At 41.1% G+C, this 16,087-nt stretch overlaps 1 protein-coding gene across 11 annotated transcripts in view; it reads left to right on the forward strand.

Moving 5' to 3' along the window:
- The first annotated feature begins 1,610 nt into the window (after positions 1 to 1,610).
- NEK10 (NIMA related kinase 10) overlaps positions 1,611 to 16,087 on the forward strand; it is a 248,764-nt gene continuing 234,287 nt past the window's right edge. For all 11 annotated transcript variants that reach the window (XM_058442270.1, XM_032162265.2, XM_058442269.1 and 8 more), the window contains exon 1: positions 1,611 to 1,773. The gene's annotated coding sequence lies outside the window, so the exon portion shown is untranslated. The remainder of the gene's footprint in view (positions 1,774 to 16,087) is intronic.

Genomic DNA, 16,087 nt, shown 5'->3' on the forward strand with positions numbered 1-16,087 from the left:
TGAGAAGTTCAGTGCAGTCATGTCTCACTGCTTAATATTTATTTTTTAAGATAGAGTCTTGCACTGTCTCAGGCTGGAGTGCAGTGGCGTGATCTTAGCTCACTGCACCTCTGCTTCGTGGGTTCGAGTAATTCTTGTGCCTCAGCCTCCTGAGTAGTAGGGACTAGCATGTGCCACCATGTGCGGCTGATTTTTGTGTTTTTAGTAGAGACAGGGTTTGGCCATGATGGCCCGGCTGGTCTCGAACTCCTAACCTCAAGTGATCCTCCTGCCTCGGCCTCCCAAAGTGCTGGGATTACAGGCGTGAGCCACCAAACCAGGCCGACTGCTTAACATTTAGAATGTATGTACAGTATACTTTTTCTACTCAGCATCGGTCTTCCTGCCTCGTCACCTTGTTTTGTTTTATTGGTAACATTAATCCTGATTGTTTTATATCTGAAGTTTAATTAGTTCTGCTATACTCACCAGAGTTTGGCTTTCATCTCGCCTTTCTGCATTTCCAAAATAGGACCGTCTTCATTTTAAAAAATGCTTTCAATTACCCAAGCCTAAGTATTGTTAACCCAGCGGGCCTAGTATACTATCCACACCGGAAAAACGTTAGGGTTCACTGTATTCATTTAAAATCCCGTTTGGGAAGATGTAATCACCAGACACACTCATGAGCGTTTAGTGATACTAAGATGAGGTTGAATAGGGCCCAGTACTCGAAGAAATCGTCGAAGGAGCATCATCGTGGTTAAGACCAGACTCAAGTAGGTTCTACCCTGACTCCATCACTAGCTCTGCCATACTGGACTACTTAGGAAACTACTTGTGCCTCCATTTTATAACTAAGTGAAATAAGGAAAGAATTTGAAATCGTGCCCAGCACAAAATTAAGCACTTAATAGATTGGCATTTTTCATTTATTTAAAATTACAGAATGTCAGGTATGTTTTTAAAGCGTTTTCTAATGTAGTTCAGAAATTTTAAAGAAGCTTCAGACTTTCACAAAAGGTGAAGTGACTTGCCCAAGGCCACAAAACGAACTGGCGATAGTTGTACTATACAGGTTTCTTGAATACCAGGTCACTCTTATTTTTTTGTGAAAAATATGGTGCTGTGGCACCATATTCTCATTGCCTGTGGCTTGAGTAACTCAAGACGTTTTCATGCCATATGAAAGGTATTTAGCGTGCTGCATTGATTCCTTATCAGATTAAATCTTTGCTTTTAAAGAGAATTGATTTTTAGCCAATAGCAATTCTTGAAAGTAAACACTCCAAGCTGAAGCTGCCCTTTCCCATCAAAGGTTAGACACCCTAAATCCAGAAAAATCTTCAACGTATAGGAGACCTGTTCACAGGTAGCTCTAGGTTCCCGTGAAGTGGCTGCAGCACAGCCTTCAGCATCCCTTGCCGCCTCTTCTGCTTGCAAGCTTGGTGGTGGACCTAGCGCGTCTCTGGTTGCTACGGCGGTTCCCCAGCAGGCGTCATCCGTCGCTATGGCGCGCTGCACTGCGCAGCATGGCTGCTCCTGATTGGCTGAGGCGCCCCAGGTGGCGGAGGAAGAATTGTCGGCATTGGCCTGGCGAGCGCTGGTTGGTGGCCTAGAGGAGGGTTTGATTGGAAAACCAACGGTGCAGCTGGCCGCGGTGTCCCTGAGGTTGAGGGGACCGGGAATAGGCTGGGGGGAGGACAGGACGGGCTGAGACTGCAGCAGCAGGTGACAGCAGCAGGGACAATGATAAGGAGATTGGCCTGAAGGAGGGACCGTCCCTCCCGCGCGGTGAGTAGGCGGGAGCCGGTGCTCGGCTGTGCCGGCGCGCAGCTTGAGTCAGGGTCTCCGGGGAGACGTCCTCAGGTCCCTGTGGAGCGGCCCCGAAGCCTCCGGAGCCAGCTTCACTAGACAAGAGGCAGGGGTAGAGAATGCAGCTGTGGTGGGTAAGTGAGTCACTGCGTGAGGCAGTCTTTTCAAAGCAGGTGGGTTTGTGTTGGACGGATAGATGGTGGGAAAGCGCCATCATCGATGCTTCATGGCGCTTCCATTTTGATAACGGAATTATTCTGGTTAAATGGAGCCTGAATGTGTCTCTTCCAATCTGCTCCGACGCCTCTGGAGGCTCATTCTTCATCTCTATGAGCGTCGCTTTTCTCCCTTCTCCTTACAGGATGCTGCTTTGACTTTGCCCCTCTGCTTTTCTGCTCTACTTCGCTGAGCCCTTCCACTTCCTCGCCTCAGGCACCATCTATCTGACGATGATTAGAAAGCCTCCACCTGGAACCTAGCCTGCTCTACTAACCGTCAGACCCCAAAATCCAGCTGCCAAGTTAACGCCACACATGTGCAACTATGAACGCCATCTTCCCCATGTCTGCTACTGCTCTTGGATTCCCTATTTTGGGCATCACTATCCATTAAGTTTTCAAAAACTACAGTCTAGACAACATCCATGACACTTACTGCTGCTTCCTCTGCATCTCTATCAATTATCAAGACTATCCCTTCTTAATAGGTGTTGAATCAATTCCCACATTACCATCTCCATTTTTACTGTCTCAATTTCCACCGTCGCTTGGTTAAATTCAACACCTATCTGGCTTCTCTGATTCTAGTCTGGCCCTATCTATCTAATCCACTTTTTTTTCCCACCATTGTTAAACTGATATATATATATATAAATTTTTTTTTTTTTTTTTTAGAAGGAGTCTTGCTGTGTTGCCAGGCTGGAGTGCAGTGGAGCGATCTCAGCTCACTGCAGCCTCCGCCTTCCGGGTTCAACCAATTCTCATGCCTCAGCCTCCAGAGAGCTGGGATTACAGGCGCGAGCCACTACGCCTGGCTAATTTTTGTGTTTTTAGTAGAGAAGGGGTTTCACCATGTTGGCCAGGCTGGTCTCGAACTCCTGATCTCAGGTGATCCACCCGCCTCAGCCTCCCAAAGTGCTGGAATTACAGGCGTGAGCCACCGTGCCTGGCTAAACTGATCTTTTTAAAACGCACATGAGGGCATTTCCCTTCCCTACTTAAAGTCCTGCAATGATTCCCCATTACCCTAATCCAGTCTTTAGTTAGGCCTTCTATCAGCAGTTCCATCTTGATTGTTCCCAGAATATGTCACATTCTCTCCTGTGTGTAATTATCTCACCTGTTGCTCACACGGCCTGGAATGGACTTTCCTTTTTGCGCCCCCACGCTCCTGCTCTCACTCCCCAATCATTTTCTGTATGTTGCTTGATTACTGTTTCTCTAGACTGCCTCTGTGATGGCAGAGGCCATCTTTGTCTCAGTCACTATTGTTATATATATCCAGCATTTAGCCCAGTACAAGACATCGTAACAGGTGTTCAACAAATACTTGTTAACTGATTGAATCTGTAAAACGAGAAGTTACTGTTTGCCATGGTATCTTTATTTCTTCCAGAAAAGTCAGAAATGGCCAATGAAGCTTTTGGTTATAAAAGGTAAATGTTGAGAAAATGTTATAAAAGGTTCAGGTTTTACTTTAATTTCAAGACCCTTAGTAATTGGAAACTACTTCAATTCACAGTTTATAGTTCAAGCCATAATCATTATCACGGTAGCTGTTATTATATGACATAAACTTAAAATGGTAAAGAGTGAGAGAGACAGTACAGCATGGTTTGTAAGAGCTAAGCTTTGGAGTCATACATACATGGGTTTGAATCCTAGCTCTAGCATTTTAGTTGTGTAACACATAACAAATTACTTAGCCTCTAGTCAGATTCTTTATCTGCACAATGGGCATATAATAGCACCTAGCTCAAAGGATTTTTTAAAATATTATATGTACATAATTCATACCAAAGGTATAGTGCTTTATATATAGTAAGATTTCACGTTTAAAAATGAACACACTGGGCCGGGCATGGTGGCTCATGCCGTGAATCCCAGCACTTTGGGACGATGAGGTGGGTGGATCATCTGAGGTCAGGAGTTCAAGATCAGCCTGGCCCACATGGTGAAACCCCATCTCTACAAAAAATATAAAATTAGCTGAGCATGGTGGCGCACACCTGTAATCCCCACTACTTGGGAGGCTGAAGCAGGAGAATCCCTTGAACCGGGAGGCAGAGGTTGCAGTGAGCCAAGATCATGCCACTGCTCTACAGCCTGGGCAACAAGAGTGAAACTCTGTCTCAAAAAAAAAAAAACAAAAACAAAACACACTGAAGTCTAGAGCTGTGAAATTGTCATGGTCAGTTTACAAAAGGTAAAAATCTTTTGATTCAGTCAAGTGCAATTTCTAGGACACCATCCTGTTGTTATAGTACTTGATCACAAACTTTTGTGTTTGGTGACAGCTCTGATACAGCTCAGAATCTCAATCATTCAGTGAATATTTATTGACCATCTAATGGGTTTGGGGCTCCATGCCCAGTGAGGGTGAGCCAAAAGACAGTGCAACAAATAAAGTCTTCAGGAGGTGGAAGAAGGGCCTGGAATGTTACTCTGCCTGTTAGAGCCAGTCAAGCTTTGAGGCTGAAGTCAAAGTGAACTGGGTTGAGCACTTGGATAGGCAGAGAGAAGCTGGAAGTTCATCCAGACAGTCAACAAATATTTATTGAACACCTGGGCCTTCAGCAGTGAACAAAACAAAGGCACTATTCTCTTAGGACAGTTCTCAGGTCACAGTAGAGCAGAGTTCATAGAACACAGATTCTAGAGCCATACTTCTTGGGTTCTAATCCTAGCTCCCCAAATCCTAGATATGGGATTGGCAAGTTACTTAATCTTTCTGCACCTCAGTTTCCTCATCTGTAAAATGGGGTGGTTGTGAACATTACGTGAATTAATATGGAAAAATTTCTTTGAACAGTGGTCAGTGTGCCTCGGGAGCATGTAAATGTTATTTATTTGTATTATGTTCTATTTGGAACACAATACAAGGAGAGAAATAAGTAAAGCAGGATGAGGGAATAGTAATCATCAGCTTGTGGATAGGGTGTATGGCTTGGATTTGGGAATAAGTCTTACATTTTGAAAGATTTCATCTTCTAGATGAAAGTGAACTTTAAACAAACTCATGCATATGCCTGATATGTATCATGATTTAAGAAACAGGAATGGCCAGGCACGATGGCTCACTTTGGGAGGCCGAGGCGGGAGGATCACTTGAGGTCCGGAGTTTGAAACCAGCCTGGCCAACATGGTGAAACCCCGTCTCTACTAAAATCACAAAAATTAGCCGGGTGTGGTGATGCGTGCTGGTAATCCCAGCTACTCTGGAGGCTGAGGCAGGAGAATCACTTGAACCCGGGAGGAGGAGGTTGCAGTGAGCTGAGATCGCGCCATTGCACTCCAGCCTGGGCAACAGAGCGAGACTCCGTCTCAAAAAAAAAAAAAAAAAACCAACCAAAAAAACAAAAAACAAAAACAGAAACAAAAACAAAACAGGAATATGAGCACTGGATAAAATACATAGTTTTTCATTTGGTAAAATAATTACTTATCTATAGGTCAGACTCCCCTCATCTTAGCTAAAATCTGCCATGGTCATAATGAAAGTCATGGACTTAAGTCCATAGAGTTGGCATCAATTCAAAGCTTATTAAATCTTATATTAGAAATAGTTATGATAGACACAGATTCTAGCTTCAAAGCAGTCAGCAGAATCAAAGTGACAAAATGACAATTGACTGGCTCATGTCTACAAAAGATACCTAAGCCCTCCCGTAAAAATTAAAGTAAAAACTACAAGCAGGACAGATAAAGCACAACAGCCATAACACTGACCTTGGGCCATCAGGAAAAAGTTGCACAGTATTTAGTATATTTTGCAAAAGACAGGGAATTGTTAATATGAAAAGTATGAATAAAATAATATTTGTTTATTAAAGAAGTAAATATTTATCTAGAAAATTCACTTAGGTGAATAGAGAGCTGGATAAATGCCACCAATAAATGAGAGTTAGTACTGCATTAGATTAACAGGAAGGGTTCTGCCTGGCTTCAAATCTCCGCTCTGCCACTCACCAGCGGTGGGACCTTGGCCAATGAATGAACCTCACTGGGACTCATTTCCTTCGCGTGTAAATTAGGGACAGTAAGGGCAGCTACCTTACAGATTCATTAGGAGTGTTAACGTTAGGTAATGTATAGAAAGCACTTAGAACAGTGCTGGCACCACCATGTAAATGTTTGCTCTTATTATGACTGTTGTTATTACTAGATATAAGATCTTGGCCAAGTTCCTTGACATTTTAGTGCCTCAGTTTCTTCATCTGTAAGTTGGAGATATAATACTAATCACCTCAAAGGGTTGTTTTGAGGATTAAATGAATATACTAATGTGCTCGTAAGAATAACCCTTAATAGGTTTTTAAAAATTAAAATGAAAACCATTTGTGACATTGAATTTAAACCCTATTTTTAATTTTATCTCTAGTATTTTTCATTAATGAGTCAAAGTCAATGAATATAGACAAATGATTTAAAATAAATACACGGCTGGGTGCTGTGGCTCATGCCTGTAATCCCAGCACTTCGGGAGGCCAAGGCAGGTGGATCAGCTGAGGGCAGGACTTTGAGACCAGCCTGGCCAACATGGTGAAACCCCATCTCTACTAAAAATACAAAAAAAAAAAAAAAAAAAATTAGCCAGGGCATGGTGGTGGGCGCCTGCAGTTCCAGCCACTTGGGAGGCTGAGGCAGGAGAATTGCTTGAACCTGGGAGGCAGAGGTTGCAGTGAGCCGAGATTGTGCCACTGCACTCCAGCCTGGGCGACAAGAGCAAAACTCCATCTCAAAAAATAAATAAATAAAATAAAGTAAATACACAAACTCTTCAAATGAAGTCATATTACCAGCCTGGGCGACATAGTGAGACCGCACTCTCCACACACACACAAAAAGATAATACTTACAACAGCTGTCATAACAGTAACATATTTCTCTAGTTGTTGACGATTCTAAAGGGGTGTCACTCTATTTTATTTAGTCCCGACTACCACCTTGTCATAGGCATGTTGTTATTTCTAATTTTCGGTCAGTGAGAAAATAGAGAAGTCCAGTGACATTTCTGAGTTCACTCAGTGGGCAAGTGGAAACCAAGTCTCCTCTACCCCTGTTATTCTTTTTGACTGTATTCCAGTGGTGTAACCAGAAGAATTCACATTCCCAGACTTGCCAACTTGCATCAGTGGAGACAGTGGCATTCATATAATACACATGTGTATGCTACACTTGACACAATGTGAATACTCATCTTTCCTTTAGGAAACCTTATTGTCCTGTTCATTTATACTTGAGGTAGTCCATCTTTAACATCAATGTAATACTTTATATTCTTTTCTTTGTGGCTTCCTTGTATTTATAGAGAGATTTTGTCAAATCAACATGCTGCAATCACTGGATACTAGTCAGCTGGGGCAAACTTATTTGCTGTTCTTTTTCGTTGTCTTTACTCTCCATAGCTACATCATGATGTTCCAGTTATATTTGGAGCTTCCCAATCACATTTAACTTGGGATTTGTTCATTGATTGATTCATTCAGCAATTATTTATTGAATCCCTCTTTTGTTGTAAACTACAAAGTATGTGCTAGATAGTGGGAATGAGCCAAAAAGCTGTCCTCCATATGCTTGACTAGTTTACAGTAAACTAATGGAGATGGACATACGTACTCATTGAATTATGACCTGAATCAGCCTCTTTGTCAAAAGCTGCAAGGCAGTGCTTGGCAGGGTTGTGACCCTGTCTAGGAGGTCAGCCCAAAGAATGGATACTTCAGTTGAGACATGAAGGATGAGACTTCCAGCCTTTCCATACCACTGTAGCCCTTGAGTCCAGGAGTAAAGACCTGGGGATATTCAGGAGAAGTAACTCTGGGGTGGCAGTTCAGGACCAAGTGTGAGTAGCAGCTGGCTAGGCGCCCAGGAGTGTCAATTGCATGCAGCACCTCGCAGACCTTGGTAAATTTTCTTTTTATCCCAGGAGAAATGGGAAGCATATAAGGGCATAACTGGTCAAATATGTACCATACAAAGAGTGCTTTTGTTGATGTGTGGAGACAGATTTTTTTGTTGTAGTTGGGGAAAGGGAGAAATTGGAAGTTGGGAGATCATTTAGGAAGTGATAATGGTAGTTCAGGTGATCACTGATGTTAAGTTTGGGCTCGGGCGTTGGCAGTAAGGGTGGACAGATAAGTGTCATATTTAATAGAAAAATAGGACTTAGTAGCCAAATATCAGATAACGGGGGTGAGGAAGAGGAAGGTGTCATTTTTCTGACGTCCATGCCAAAGGACTCTCTCTTATTTGAGACTATTTGAGACAGGATGAATGAATGTGTTAGGTTGGCGCGAAAGTAATTGCGGTTTTTGCCATTGAAAGTAATGGCAAAAACCGCAATTAGTTTTGCGCCCACCTAATATGTTTGCATTCTCCTTGCCTCATATAATGACCTCTGGTGTTCCTGCTACTTAATGCAGTTCTTTGAATTCCATGAACACTCTAACATTACCTCAGGTCAATTCTTCTTTATCCAAAAGAGTTGGCCAAAGATTAATGGAATGTGATGATAAACTGAATGATCTGCATATAGATGTTTTACATTTCCAAGAATAGCATTGCTTCCAAACTCTTTAGCCATTAGGAGTTCCGTAAGCTGGCTTGCAGACTGAAGGCTGCCACTTACTCCTTTTCCCAACACTCGCCTTCTTCCAGATCCTTCAGCTCCAGCTCAACTCATCTACTCACTGTCTCCTCAAGCCACTTTCAGCATCTTGCCTGCATCCCTGTGTTCACTGGCCAGGCCCGTTGTTCACCCCCCTGCCCATCCTTCTGGACCTTGTTCAAGTTCGCAGTTCACAAAATCTTTCTATAATCTTTCCTCTGATTTCATTCAGTTTATAATCTCATTCGGACATTTTTTTTTCTGCTTTTTGACACTTCTAGTGTTCTTATTTAATCCATTGTATTTGCCTGAACCATTAAAAAATGTCTTCTTTTACAAAGAGACATTATCAGCAGTTTCATATGCTTTCCCCTATATATTTATGATTTCCCAGACACATTGGATTGTAAAGAGATTTTTTTTTTGTAGTGCCCAGGGGTCTTGTGCACAGTCAGAGCACAGTAAATAATAAAATGCACTTGAAATAAAATGTTATTAGATGAAATTCAATTTTATTTTATAGCTCAGAAAGTACTTCTAGTTTTTGCAGCGCCACCAAACATATGAACATTAATTTGTTGATTCAGTCTTCTCTTCACTTGTGAAAGTTCTAGGGGTTTGGGTTGAATCTGTACTTACTTTATTACTTATTACAATGATGGTTAACTATTTTATTGGAAGACATTATGAACATGTCTTATTCAGTGTTGTATCCTCAGTGCCTGGCATATACTAGGGACTCAATAAATATTTCTTGGAGTAATGAATAAATATAATTCTCACCTTTCTGTTTCTCACAAAATCGGGAAATAGAATATAGTCTTATTCTATTTGGGGTCAATGAGAAAAGAGAAATTTAGTGTGCTACTTTAGTTATTTTTGTTGACGGGTTAATATAAATTCTTCCTTCACATCATCTGGGCCTTTTTTACTCTTTTCAATATCGCTGCTTAATATGTGAGTCTCAGGTTCATTTGCTCTAACACAGGCACATTGTAGACCATATGATGAGTAGACTTGGATGCTGTAGCAGCTACGCAAGGCACAGACGTAGCACACCACAAATATCACTATGCAATGACAATGGAGGGGATCCACAGAATCTACATTTATATCTGCAGATTTCCCTTTACAATAAAAGATATGAGTTGGAATGAGAATAAATCAGAAAATAGGGAGGTTATAGTGGTATCTGTTGTCACACATTCTAGTTAATTTTGGAGCAGCACTCAGACCAACTTGGGTCAGTATTAGCCAGAGGAAAATGAAAGTCAGCACTTAAAGGAGTGTCCATCATCATAGCAGGTGGTCAGTAACTATTTGGAGGATTAAGTGGGAGAGGGTTAGAATAGTATTAGAATTCTTGGTTCTTTTTATCCACAAGTGCTTGTTTACATATAAAATAGAAAATTGCTTAAAGTATTGACTATTTGCACAAGGAAGGTGGCAAATATACTGACTCAGGAGCAAGGCCATGATAATAATGCTTGTCCTTAGCTGGCGACACACTCCTGCCCTTGGAGATTCTGTACCAACTGTGTCTTTGTTTACCACTCTATGATGATTAAAATACACCACCTACATATTTCACATGAGTGAACCAGGATGAATGAATGGATGTTTGCAAGCACCCCAGGGTCCAGGAGGTGAAGTTATGCAAACATCAGTTGTTATTATATCACCCTCTGCCCTTGGCTAAGGGCCAATATCAACAAGTTCTCTTTTTCCCATCTGCCTTAGAGTTTTCCATGAAGATTTAGGTCCTGAAGGTGAAGTGGGCTTTGTTCTCCTTCTACTCCTAAAGATGCAGTGTGGCCTTTGGCACATTTTTCCTCTCTGGGTCTTAATTTCCTCCTCTAGTAGAAGGGAGCTGAATCATGGTCTGCAACTGGTGACCTGTAGATTTGTTTTGTTATTTTGTGCTAGTGTCTTGTCTTGTTTTGCTTTATTTTTAATGTGCTTTTGAATCCCTCTTGGGAGAATGTGCCTTCTCAGGTGTGACCGAAGCTCTACCACTCTCTACACCTGTGTTCATTCATTTACAGTCTGTTCTTGGGCCTGGAGGGTGTTAGACGTCCTGATACTGCATGTTCTCTGAGGTTTATTCTTGTCATAGCTGTCTCTTTACTGCTAACTCCGCATATAGTTCCCACTGAAGAACAATAACAATGTAATATAAGGGATAAAATCAAGACAACAGTTGAGACTAGAGAACCAGATGTCCTTTTTAAACTGTAATGGGTATTAGCAAGTTATGTTTCTTACAGGATTTCCTCAACTTTTTGCTCACCTTATTTTCAAAATGTGTGTGTGTTTATCTTCCAGCAATTTGACCAATTTAACTTGACATTTTCTGTGGCGGATTTATAGTTTTCTAAAGCATACATAATTTGAAAAGTCCAAGCACTATATATTTGTGAGATTTAGTGCAAATATTCTTTGCAAAAAGAAAATTGTTTCTTTATTCTCAAAGCACTTTAACTATATAAACTGCTGAAGTGGTGAGTACACTTTAAGTGTGTATTTTGAAATAATTTTAGACTTAACATAAAAACTGCAAAAACAGCACAGAATTCCCATATACCCTTCACTCAGCTTCCCTTAATGTTGACATTTGCCATCACCATGTTACAGTCATCAAAACTGAGAACTAAACATTTAACCAGTGAATTTTAACATGTTTGTCTTATCTCTGGCTGCTCTATGTGAATTTTTATCTTATTTTAACTACTTTTCTCAAAGAATCACTATTAGAGGAATTTTTAGAAAAGTATCTACAGTAAACGAATTAGAGAAATGGTTTTCCATTTTGTACTTCTAGTTAGTTACGGGGCTGAAAGTTCTCTAAATTCTTTTAATATGTCTCTTTGAAAACAGACAGAACTGTTACTTGTCATCTAAAATGAAAGGTTAATCATTATTCATCAGAAGAAATAGAGACTTCTTGTCAGTACAGGAAGTTCTAACTTCCTTTTGTGGTAGGGTTCATTGCAGTTTATTTTAGTGCTTTTTTCAAAATAATAAACCTGACATAGCCAAAGTGGTAATTAACTTTAATCTGATGTATTTTCACAGTTACTACTTTATTTTTGATTTATTTATTTATTTATTTATTTATTTATTTATTTTTGAAACGGATTTTCATTCTGTTGTCCAGGCTGGAGTGCAGTGGCATGATCTTGACTCACTGCAACCTCTGCCTCCTGGGTTCAAGTGATTCTCCTGCCTCAGCCTCCTGAGTAACTGGGACTACAGGTGTGCACCACCACACCTGGCTAATTTTTGTGTTTTTAGTGGAGACGGGGTTTCACCACGTTGGTCAGGCTGGTTTGGTCAGGCTGGTCTCGAACTGACCTCGGGTGATCTGCCTGCCTTGGCCTCCCAAAGTGCTGGGATTACAGGCATAAGCCACCACTCCCTGGCCTGTTATTACTTTATAAGTACCGTTTTTAACCCTTAGTAAATGTAGTAAATAAAATGGTGTATTTACAAAGATGCAACCTAAGTGATTAGTAGGAAAAAAAGATATTTGTGGATTTGTGGGCAATTTACCATAATGATTCAAATGACTCTGTTTTATATTTAGTAAATATGAGGCCACCTGAGGATCTTTTGAGTAGCTAAGGCAACCATGGAATAAAAACAGGTTTCTGGGTAGAGATCTGAAAACCATATCACAAATACTCCCTATGTTATTTAGTTAGTAGATTAATATTGCACAATTTAGATTAATTACACTCAGGTAATTTTGCCATGGCATGTGTTTTTTTCTCTGTCATGTGTGTTTACTCAGCAATTACCAAGATATCACGTGCAAATGAGGTGCATCTCTGGGGACTTCTTTAGCATTAACCCAAAGTTCAAACAATAGAGGATAGAAATTACTTCTGAGAGTTTCTTTTAAAAAATGGATTTAAAAATTCAACAATGAATCATAACTGTGATTATAGTTGTACTTGTCTAGGGCTGTAAGCACCAAACCCTGAGGTTTGGAAAAGTCTCTTCTCTCCCGTCTGAGATGGTATTCAGGTCCCATGACTGAGGTGTACAAAAAAAGCAAAGACACCGAAAGTTTTTGTTTTTAAAGTAGCATGCCTTTGGTTTTTATATATAATCTTTCACTACTGTGACTACTCCCTATATAAAAAAATAACAAACTTAATTTCCACCTTCTCATTAGAATGGAAGAAAAACCCATATAGGTACAAGTATTTGTATAGCAAATTCTCTAACATTTATTTTACAGATAAGGCCAAAAGTTTTTGTAAAAAGCCAAAGTTTTTGGCCTCATCTCATTGGTAAAATAAGTGTTGGGGAATCAGTGGTTTTCTATTTTTATTTTTAGCAATAGAATCCTTTTCTCTAATGAAGCTGTATGCAGAACCCCAGAGAAGTATGATTGCTTTGGTTTCCACAGTTCTCCTTTCCCAGCCTCACTCTCGCCCTCTCCTGGTTGTCATGGAATTGTCAATTACTGGGTTAGTCCCCTCAGACTCTGTACTTAGGGCTGTGGTTCTCAATTAGAGATTCATCTAGGCTTGCTGTGAAAACAGTTTTGTTACTTAAAAAGATAGACTTTAATAATCCAGACCAGTGGTATTCAGGTGATATTCAGACTGGTGTGTTACTGGTCCATGAGCAGATAAAGACAGAAATTGAGAGTAAGAGTTTAGAAATATTTACAGCACTTCAGCATTGCCATGACATCTTAGGCACATCACCAGTGGCATTGTCTCACTGAACAGGATTTGAACCAAAAGTATCAGTCCATAAAAGATTGGAAATTAAAAAGAGTTCTTTATTACAGATAGTTTTAGAAGCACAGCGATGAGTATTTTCGTATATAGAACTCTAAGTTTCCCCCAATGACTGAAAAATTCCTGAATGTGCTCAGGATTATTACAACATCACAAATGCTCATCAACTGATTTTATTTATAAATGAGCTTTATGAGCGATTTGTTGACCTAAAAAAGTAATAACACAGGTTTTTAAAAAAAATAATCCTTTTATCCGTTCATCCATTTATTAGGCATTGCATTCAATAAGTATTTATTATTTGCCTACAACTCACCATTCTCTGGTGAATAATGGAAGCCCAATTCCTGGCCTTCTGTGGTAATAAGGCAATTGCAACATCAAAACCTCCCAGAGCAAACCCATACATTTGATATTGGATTTTCCTGATTACCACATAATAGTAATACGTGGGGAGTATAGGCTGCCCTGGGGGCATCGAGAAGGAACACCAGACTTGGGATGTCAGAGGAGGTTCTAAGCCTTAAAATAAGTAACTGTTAAAAGCAAATAACTCACAAAATAAGTCACTCCTTACAGATTGTGATACATATCTTTTGAGGGCTTGTGCCATGCTTACACTGTGTCATGCACTGTGTGCTGTTCTATGTGTCAGGGACATATTTATAAGCCGTATGAGGCTTATAAGCTAGTTCAAATAAGTCAATAAATGGACAAGAGGATTTCCGATGTTGATGAACTCCAGAAGGAAAGAAAACAGAGTGCTGTGGTAAGTATGAGTGTGTAGGGGTGAATATGTCACAGAGATTCATCAGAGGAAACCCCACTTAGGAGAGCACATCTGACCTGAAACCCAAAGGATATGGAGAAGCCAGTGTGAGATTATAGGAAAAGAACAGCAAGCAGGCAGAAAGTGCTTAAGGCAAGAATATAGTTGGCATTTTCATGGGCACAAGTGGTCTTAGTCTGTTTTGTGCTGCTATGATAGCATACTACAGACTGGGGTATTTATTTATTTGTTTATTTTTAAGAGGCAGGATCTTGTGCAGTTGCTCAGGCTGGAATGCAGTAACACCATGAGGGCTCACTGCAGCCTCAACCTCCTGGGCTCAAGCAATCCTCCTGCCTCAACTTATTGAAGCTTGCACTACAGGTACACACCACCACACTTGGCTTATTTTTAAATTTTTTGTAGAGATGGAGTCTTGGTATGTTGCCCAGGGTGGTTTCAAACTCTTGACCTTCAAGCGATCCTCCCACTTCAGCCTCTGAAGGTGTTAGGAATACAGGTATGAGCCTTCATGCCTGGCAGACTAGGTAATTGATAAAGAACAGTTCTGAAGCCTGGGAAGTTCAAGATCAAGGTGCTAGTAGGCTTGGTGTCTGGTAAGTGCCCAGTCCCTGCTTCCAAGATGGAGCCTTGAATGCTGTTTTCTCTGGAAGAGAGTCACACTTTTTCTTACATGGCAGAAGAGCAAAGACAGAGAACTCATTCCTGAAAGGCCTTTGTAAAATGCACTAAACCTACTCATGAGGACAGACTCATGGCTCAATTATCTCTCAAAGGTCCTACCTTTTAATACTGTTTTAGTGGCAATTAAATTTCAACATGAATTTTAGAGAGGATAGACATTCAAACCATAGCATCTGGCATGTTCGTGGGTTCATGTTTCTCTCTAGAAAGCCAACATGGCTGAAGTGGAGGAAGCAAGAGGGAGAGGGGAGGAGGCAAGATCACTGCAGTGACAGTCATGGTTGGAAGCCAAGTCCAGTAGGAGACCACTGGAAGGTTGTAAGCCACGGAGTGGTATGATCTGATTTACATTTTAAAGCATTCCCTGGGGTTCCTGAGAATGTAGAGGAGCAAGGGTGGAAGCAGAGAGACTGTTGAGGGGGTTGTGGCAGTCATCCAGGCAGAGAAGATGGTGGCTTGGAGTAGGGTAATAGTAGGAGTGGAAAGAAGGGAAAGCTAACTAGTTTTGCTGGTGGCTTGAATATGGGAGGTAGAGGAAAGAGAGGAGCCAAGAATGTCCCCTGAACTTTTGTCTGGAGAGCCATTGTGGTACCAGTTACCAAGATGAGGAGCACTAGGGGCATTTGGTACTAGGGGGTGGGGGTCAAGAGTTCTGTTTAGGGTATGTTAAATTTGGGATGCTCGTTAGGCATCCATATGGTGACTTTGTGAATTTAGGAGGTCAGAATGGGGTTAGGGCTGAAGATATAAATTTATAATTGCTGATGGTATGTAAAACCATGGGACTGCAAGAGATCCTTGGGAGAGGGGGCAGATAGAGAAGGGAAGAGGACCAAGGACTGAGCTGCTAGGACATGAGATTATACCAACGTCTGGCGAGGTCAAGCAAAGAAAGAGGGAAATTCAACTCAGTAGTTGGAAGCTAATGCAGTAGGCGCTGCTTAGTTTGTATCCATAGCAAAGATCCTTTACCTTCATTATCCGCAGCTCTTCCGCATAGAGTGGGTGATTTTAGTGGCACTCTGCCCAGAACCTCTCCCATTTCTTGGAATTGTGTGTCCTGGTATTGGCTTCAGTGTTCTGCTTTACCAGCTAGATTCTGTATGTCTTTTTTAGAGGACTGCCTCTAAGTGACTTGGAGTCACTACCACAAGAGAGGAGTGCCTGGGGAGTTATGACTGAAGGGTACAGGAATATGAGAGGCAGGCTCTCACTTCTCTCAGTTTAGAGAACT

Source organism: Hylobates moloch, unplaced genomic scaffold (assembly GCF_009828535.3).
Source record: "Hylobates moloch isolate HMO894 unplaced genomic scaffold, HMol_V3 SCAFFOLD_8, whole genome shotgun sequence".
NCBI classification, from domain to species: Eukaryota; Metazoa; Chordata; class Mammalia; order Primates; family Hylobatidae; genus Hylobates; species Hylobates moloch.